Raw genomic sequence first — 8,959 nt, 5'->3', positions numbered from 1 at the left:
TGTTTACACACAGTAAAATGTTTTTGTTTTTCTTGAATGGTACACTTAATAAAATGCATAACAGAAAAAAAAAACCTGACCGGGTTTAAACGCCACTAGCTCAAAAAAAAAAAAAACAGGTCCTTCCAGAAAAAGTATAGAAGAATGTAGAGAGAGAGAGAGAGAGAGAGAGGAGAGAAAGGTGGGTGAAAATGGGTTAATATGACGCTGCTATGATTACAATTTGTGCTACATAAACTTGATTCATCCATATCATCAAATCCTTGATTCATCCATTCTCTCTAAAATCTAAAATACTTGCTAATACATATCATCAAATCCTAAAATTTAAAATAATAACCCATGATTCATCCATTCCTAATAATTTTTTTAAAGGCACAAAATTAATTATTAATAATATTTTACTAACGAAACATAAATATGTAAAATGTTTTAAGACTTATGAAAGTGCTGTGTAGTGTTCAAATTGACAGAAGTGTCCTAAAGAAGATTATGCATTTAGAGAAGAAAACAAAAACATCAGATGTAAATTTCCAAAAAACCTTATTGCATAGAAATCCAATAATCTGTATTATAAGACAGGCATTCATCGGAAAATGTATAATCAGGGCATGCAACTCGGGTCGATTTTTGGGGTTTCGGGTTGAACTTTTAACATAAAATAAAGATGGGTCCGAGCTGATTCCAATCCATCTTTTAGCAAGAGGCTATGGAAGTAACATTGGAACTAATACGACAAAATTATTATTTGAATGCAACTAAATGACTCAAAAGTGTTTAAACATTCAAGCCATACCAGCTCTTGTCGAAGCTTCTGCCTTTGTTGAATGGCAGAGGTTTTCTCCTCAGTCAATTTGGAAATAATATCCCATGCCTGAAGAAAAAAAATATCAGCAACACTGCATGATAGGTATCTGAATTTGAATAATAGAGTATCACAAATTCAAAGAACCATTAAATTTAATATATGCCAATTTTCTGAATTCAAATAATAATTCAATCAGCTATCCAAAGAAATTTAACTTTATAATTGAAGCTAAAGCATAATTTGGAGGAAAAAAATAATATAGTAGAGGATATACAAAAGTAGAAAATCAACTATAACAGATCAGAAAACAAACAAGAAACAACAATGCTAGAAACTAAAGCACAATCATCACGCATCCATAGTATGCATGCATTTTTGTAGTATGCATGCATTTTATGGTGTTGCGCAGCATTAATAGAGTTCAAAAACCCACCAATGGAAGTATAAGTGTTTTCTTCTCTGAACACATAAATTTACAACGGAATAAGTCACAAGATATATTCACAGACAACAATTTAATGGACAAACATACAATAAATGCTTCTCATTAGAAATGTCATGCAAAAAAGCAGAGGACTGAGTGCAGTTTTTTTTTTTTTTTTTTGGAAAGTTACAAAAGTGCAGATTAAGTACCACACTAAATGGAACCAATGTACTCTTTGTTAATGAATCATATACACCCAGGAACAGAAATGCCTGGTCGACAGCTTGAAGGCATTCAGAAATTTACCTAACAGCAATTACCATCTGTCCACTGATCCAACATTACAAAAGATATCGTCAAAATCAACTCGAAAACTTCAAACACCCTTCTCTAAATTCATACCTAGAGTAGGAAAAGGGGGAGAAACAAAAACTCCATATTGTAGCCTATAGCCAATTCAGCGTTTCTGACTCGTCAAGTCAATGTTTCGTGTTTTAAACGGTGAAGTTTTATTGATAATGAAAAAGAAAGGAGGCCCTTAGACCAAGCTGGTCAATGGAAACATTAAAAACTGGACAAAAATACAAGTGCCCATGAGGGGAAATATGATCAAAAGGCTTTGATGCATCTCTATCAACCCCACTCCGAGCAAATCCACAAAACTGTTTGCAGAGTGAAGGACGTGATGGAAAGAAGTTGCATGCCTCTCCACCATGTCCAAGAACTCATCGATAGCATCTGCAAACCTCTACCATCTTGGTCAAAGGGCCTACTTCCAATCTCATCATCCTCCTTAAGATAACATTAACTCTCTTGTTGGTACTCCCGAAAAACTTTTTTCTGTAACTAGTCATTCATATCTCCCTGTGATCGGCATTGTACCGACTCTTTGAATGTCCAGTTCAAAATGCATCATTCTTTCCATTAAACTTTGGCACTTCCATGTTAATACTTCTTTTGGTAGATCACACACAATAAATAGGTTCAGATCTTTCCAGTTCACATGGTGTACGGTCCACGAGAAGTCTACTCTCATATGACAACATCTTGTATCAATAGTTAACCTCCCCTCATTAATTCCACTACTTTTAACAATACCCCGAACGTGCTCTATTACTGAACTGATGCTCGGCTCTTCAAAACTTTCACCCTAAAGTCAGCTTGGTGAGTAAAGCAATCCTTAATAATTTTAATCGGATCCAACCGTTGGATATTGAAATCTGACCACTATAAGTTTGATGGCTAATATTAATCTAACTACATATCAAATCTTGATCAAATCCGTTCAAAACATTTTCACAATGGTCATAATAAACCCTAGGCATCAACAAAACTTAATATCGTAAAATTACAGAAAACAGAACTCTCAAATCCAATGACTGAGATTCATACAAATAATCATCACATTTCAGATCTGGCTGTCTAGATTGTTCCTCTTTAAGATCATAGAAAAATCCTATCTTCCAAGAGAACTTTAGATTTCAAAATCAATAAAATAGAACACAGCATCCAATGGCTAATATTTAACTATCCAGTTCTGGTTGGAACAGATTACTCCAATTTAAGCCCTGAGCAACACGAATTAAAGCTTGACAATTTCGAACAAGAGAAGAAAGAATGGTGGAAATGGTACCTTGAGACAATGAAGAAGATAGATTTGTTGGAGTCACAACAATGAGACCAAAGGCATCACATCAATGGTATTCATAGGGCACCACACCGTAGGTCGGTTGGGCATCACATCACAATCTCTGGGGAAGAATTTTCTTCATGGAAAAAACTTGTTCTCATAAACATAACATCATTGAAAAGTTTATAATATAGATATATTTATATATAAGAAAATAACCTAGAAAGTTCTAAAACCCTAACCTAAAGAAACCATAAAGACTAAAATACCCTCTTGAGGAAACTCTCCCCTCAAAGTTCACGAAAATGAGCTACCCCTTTTACAATCTTGTAATGCATGGGTGGGGTCCATTCTAAACACACTTAATATCAAATAACTTGAGTGATTTATATGGAAAAAGACCCTATGACCCATATGACTTAAAACCTTCATAAGACATTCTCTATTCACTCATTTGACTCCCCAATGGGACACATTTCATCAGTGAAATCCAGTAAAGATTAGGTTTGACTTCTTTGACCTTGGGTGTCTTAGATCCATTAGAAATGCACGTACGCTCAAGGATAAATTTTCTTCAACGGCCACAGTTTTCACAGCGGATAAAGCTCTCCATTGTTAGTTGGATGATATTGAGGGAGGAGTTCGGGGGCAGTTACTCTTTTGATGCGACCTACGAAATTAGCATGACATCATGATGGGAAGTGTTTATATATAGACTTCTTTAGCTTGCAAATAAAAATTAAAAACTTCCGAATTGATATGATTTTGTAAAAAAACCATTCAAAAAAATCATGATGGGAAGAGTTTCGAAATTGAAGTCTACAGCTAGGTGGGCTCCTAGGTGGGCTCCTACTTCACCAATGTCATTAAGCTCAACTTCGACGGTTGCCCCCTTGGCAATCCAGACCAACTAGAATGGGTGGGGGTCTACCGCGATGATGGTAAAGCAATGTGTCATGTTTCTATTCACAGCTGATTAGTCATGTCGAGTTGTCGAAGAAGAAGTGTGTACCTTCTTACCAGCTTGTGAACCATTGTTTGAAAAATGAATGGGATCTTGAGGATGGAGAAGGATTCATCTAATGTAATTTCATGGACTCATAGAACCAATTGGGGTCATGGAGACTTGCCCCTTTTATCGATGAGGTGCCGAAGTATTGTATAGGTTGAGAATGTGTTATCTCATGTTCCATGACGTGCAAATAATGTAGCCAATAAGCTTGATAAGCCAAATATTTCTAGGCATGAGTTGTACATAGTTCCTTCCCATTGAAGTTGTTTTGTAATTTCTCTTGCTCTCTTTAATAAATTTAGTGCATCATCCTCATCATCATCATCGTAAAAAACATAGAGAAAGCATCCTTCATGAATTGCCAACCTACATGGAAAAGGCCAGAAAGAATCCATCTAATCCTGAAGCTCAATTTCCTTTTATAGGAAAGATGGCTACCACAATTTCCTTCTTTGCGAATTCTCCCACTCCTTGCACCTGCTATCACTACTTCCAAATTCTACTCCACCCAACCTTGACCTAAATCTAATAGGCTAGAAAGAATCCTCTCTTCTTCTTTTTCTCGTTAACAACAATAGTAGCAAAAGGGAACCCTAGGTTTTGGGTGTCCCAAACTTAATTTTCATTGTAGCTCAAAGGGAAATCCAAGTCCTATCAGCATCAGAGGAGTGTGGAGAAATAGTAGGAGAGTGATAATCCAAGCTTACGTCCCATTGGTTTCGAATATTCCAATGAAGCAAAGATCTCAACAATGTCAATGAGCAAATGCATGTTTAAAGGATACTGCGATGAATTGTGTGGGCACTACAAAAAAGTCCGGTTCCATAGATATTGTAGAACATTTTTTCTTATGGCAGAAAGTTTTATTAAAGTGGAAAAGGGGAGAACCCCAAGACTGAGATGGTCAAACAAAGACAATAGGCAAAGTAGAAGACCAAAAAACTCAATCCCAACCCTCGCTATTCCATCTCTAGCCAACCAGTCTGCCTCTCTAGATATTGGAGAACACTATTTTGGAAATCACGCATGACATGAGATGGATGTATCCTCGGTGCACATTTGAATAAGTGCAAATGAAGTGGCAGACCTTAATGCAATGGAGGTTTTATATGTGGGTCAAGATACTCCACTATAGAACTGTTTTATGATTTTCAAGGGTGCTAAAAATTTATTTCTCTTGTCCTGACCATCTCGGTATTTTTCTGTGAATAAAATTAGCAGCCATTTAAATATTTCTCTTGTACTGCCTTGGCTAGTTGAATCCATATCGTCCCTGATGTTGTATACTTCATAACCACAAAATTACTATATCTTGCTCACACACCTTGAAAAAAAAAGAGTTAGAATAAGAAAGGAAAGAAAGTTATATTGAGGCAGTGGTCATAAATGGCCTCAATCTGTCATTTAGTTATAAATGAAGAAGAGCCAACCTCTCCAACACTTGCAAGCATAGAAGAGAAAGAATAGTGAATACAAGTCATATCAAAAGCAATAGCCCCCGATATAACTTAATCATGATATGATTATTTTTGAAATGCAAACCTCTTAAAAAATAGTCTTACCTCTGAAGCTTTCTCTTTGGGTTCATCAACAGATCTTGATCCTTGAAAAGTTCACTTTACATTAAATGTATGCGCACTTGAAACAAAGTGGTAGAGAACACGTAACAAAAATAGTTGAACTCATATATGACATTCAGAATGAGAAAACTCTAATGATGAGAAATACTGACAGCATCAAAGACGGAGGCATTTGTGTTTCCATTGTCTAGTACAGAAGCCCTCGGCGAATTTCCTTCTTCTGATCCTTCGGGGACTGGCGAGGGGGGATTAGCAGGAATATAGACCACTCTCAATTTAAACTCTTCAACAACCTTTCTAGCTTCTTTGCTGAACTGAAAAACCAATTTATGTCAGATAAGAGGTTGGCAACAAATATCATAACAACATTTAATACTAAAAGCTAAGAGACAAGACCATCCAACCATTTCCGGGGTAAAATGGTTGCGCCAGGATTTGCAACAACACTCTGGAGAAGAAACTTATCCTTGCATTGCAAATCAGGTGGAGCTTCTTTGTGGGCTTGCATTGTCACATGAAAAATGAAGAGAGGGGAAAACCCAAAGCAATTAATCAAAGATTTATGACCAAAGCAATGCAACCCTGGGTAAAAGTGATCCACTTACGCTAGAGTTGAGAATCAGTAATGTCTAGAGTTCCACGTCCATGGACTTTGTCAGACTACTTATGGAAATAATCCAATCAACTTAGGGGAGCAGGGTTAGTCGTACCAGATTTTTAAGGTAGTGTGAACCCTCATGTAAACTGTCTGTGACACTTGGGGACTTGGTCTTTGAATAAACTTACATCTAAGCTCTCGTGGAGTTATGTGAACAGCGACGAGAACTTTGGAGTCACGCGGGAATTGGATGTGTTTTTTAGAGAGAGATAATGAGAGGAATTTTAAGTTTAAGTTTCTCCAATTTTGGATGAACTTAAGGCTGCCAATTTTAATTTATATTCGAGAACTTTAAGTACCAAAGTGCATGAAGTCGTCATTTTTTTGGGACTCTACACCAATGACCCATTTTATAATTCTTGAAAAAAAATACACCACTAACAATTTATTCATCGAGTCTGCCAAAAGCCACCCAAATCCACTGCCACTAAACTCCGTAAGTATTCTTGGATTGAAATCCGTACGTTGATGAGCCACATGTTTCTTGTCCTAACTCCTAACTATAGTTTACCTCATTAAGAGTTTAAGTAGCATCAGAAAATGGGAATTATGCATTAGTAACTAGGTAAGTTAACAATGTAACATACTATTGAGTGAAAGATAATTATATTTAAAGAGATAAAAGACTACAAGTGCAAGTCAGCAGGCAAAGATTGCCTAACATACAAGGAATCCATCCAGGCCCCCTGATTTGGCCAATTGATGTGCACTCCTAGGAATATGGACAAAAGAAAGAAATCTTTAATTTCATCATACATTGAAGAAATTTCTTCTAAAAACCTAGCTAATCTCTGATGATCTACACTCTGAGCCCAAGAAATAACATTAGAGGAATTACCTTCCACCTCGAACTTACCTTCCATTTGCTTCCTGAATATGCGCATGCTGAGGTGGATAGCAAGAACCTCAATAATACTTGTACAGGCATATCTAAAATACTCCTAAAGCTAAAAGTGCAAAGAAAAAAATCTAATCAAACGATGTCATATCAACAATAAAGTATGCCAGGATATTTGATGTCGATTAAATAGTCCCGATAGGATGCTTCATCTCAAGCAGCCCTAAATTGATATTTTTTAGATTCGACACTCTTTTTTTTATTTTTTTGATCAGTAAGCTAGGTTTAGGCGGACCCCTACCAGAATATTAATTAAATAAAAATGATTCAAGAAAAGGAACAAGGACACACCACAATCCTTAGGACAAAGTCTAAGGAAGGGGCAGGACAACTAAGGACATGCTTCCCTTAAAATATGTCACGCCCCAAACCCCACCTTGGGCATAAGACATGACAGAGCCGTACACCTGCAAGATGAATCACACAAATGTACAAGGCTACAAAGCAATAACAAAATAACCTGGCAATTCATAACTAAAATATCAATGTTCAATTAATGCGGACCCATCAGAGTCAAATCAAATCTCATCTCTCCCCAAAGAGTCAAAGCGGAAATAAATAATATGGTCTTTACATCTTATTCAAAGTACTCACTTCGTAATGAACTGAAAACAAATAAGCTAATCTCTGAGTCAAAATTCAAATTCCAAAACTAAGCGTCTTGTTCCTTGTTAACCTCACGAGGGTCAAAACCTGAAAATATTTTATAACCACAGTCAGTTGAAAAGCTCAGTACATAATAAAATACTACTCTAAGTACAGTCTAAGCATGCGAAGGTTTAATATGGTTCGGATATTAGAGTCAAAGCAGAAGACTGAGTTCACAGCTGAATAATAGGTACAAGGTAAATATGTGTGCATGTCAAATATGGTTCTGAATTAAAGTGCAATAGGCAATTCAATGTCTAAGTTCTGATCAAAGTCAAAAGTTTTCAGAATTCAAATGCTATGGTCAAACCCATATGGTGTTCAGAGTTCAAATACACTTCAGAATCATCGGCATGGCCAGAAGACATGTTATTGTTTATCCACCGACAGTCCACAGTGTCAGAAGACATGTTATTGCTTATCCACCGACAGTCCACGGTATCAGAATTAGTTCCTCAAGTTCAGATACAAGTCGACAGGGCCAGCGTTTTATCCCATTGACGGGCCAGAAGTTCCAGTGTACTACCCCCATGGTGGGTCCAGAGTTGCCAAATGTTTTACCCCATATGGCAGGGTCTAGAAATCATCCAAGCCTCCACAGAAGTGGTCAGAAGGTATCAAGGGTTCATGTTCAGATAATTTTAATTATTCAAATGGTTCCAATGATTCAAAGTTCTAAACAGTAGTTTTGAAGGTTCAAAATTCAGAACATATATTCATAACGGTTATTTCAAATATTCAGGGTTCAGAACAGTTATTCCAAAGGTTAAGAGTTCAGAACAATTATTTCAGAGGTTCAGAGGTCAGAACAGTTATTCCAAAGGTTCAGAGTTCAGAACAGTTATTTCAGAGGTTCAGAGGTCAGAACAGTTATTCCAAAGGTTCAGAGTTCAGAACATTTATTTCAGAGGTTCAGAGGTCAGAACAGTTATTCCAAGGTTCAGAGTTCAGAATAGTTATTTTAGAGGTTCAGAGGTCAGAACAGTTATTCCAAAGGTTCAGAGTTCAGAATAGATATTTCAGAGTTTCAGATACTTCTAAAGATTCAAAATTCAAAACGATGGTTCCAAAGGTCTAAAGTCCAGACAAATATTCATACAGTTGTTTCAAAGTTTCTAAAGTAGCAGTGGGTAAAACAAAACGGCATGCTAGACTAAAAGCAAATTCTGAGGTTCAAAGGCATCAATACAGGTTTTTCCAAAGTTAATACATATTCAAATGAGAAGGGTTTATAATGCCCAAAGTAGTACGTTATTATGTACGTCAATGACGAAAACTTTGTCTTTTTCTTAATCATTTTA

General features: G+C 36.4%; 1 pseudogene; it reads right to left on the bottom strand.

Annotated features, from left to right (window-relative positions):
* Window positions 1-630: 630 nt before the first annotated feature.
* Window positions 631-8,068, bottom strand: LOC143892855 (vesicle-associated protein 1-3-like; annotated as a pseudogene).
* Window positions 8,069-8,959: the final 891 nt, after the last annotated feature.

Source organism: Tasmannia lanceolata, unplaced genomic scaffold (assembly GCF_043159265.1).
Source record: "Tasmannia lanceolata isolate RefF3 unplaced genomic scaffold, GAP_Taslan_0.1 ptg000002l, whole genome shotgun sequence".
NCBI lineage: Eukaryota > Viridiplantae > Streptophyta > Magnoliopsida > Canellales > Winteraceae > Tasmannia > Tasmannia lanceolata.
Note: the sequence above shows the minus strand (reverse complement) of the source record. Positions and strands in the feature narration are given on the sequence as shown.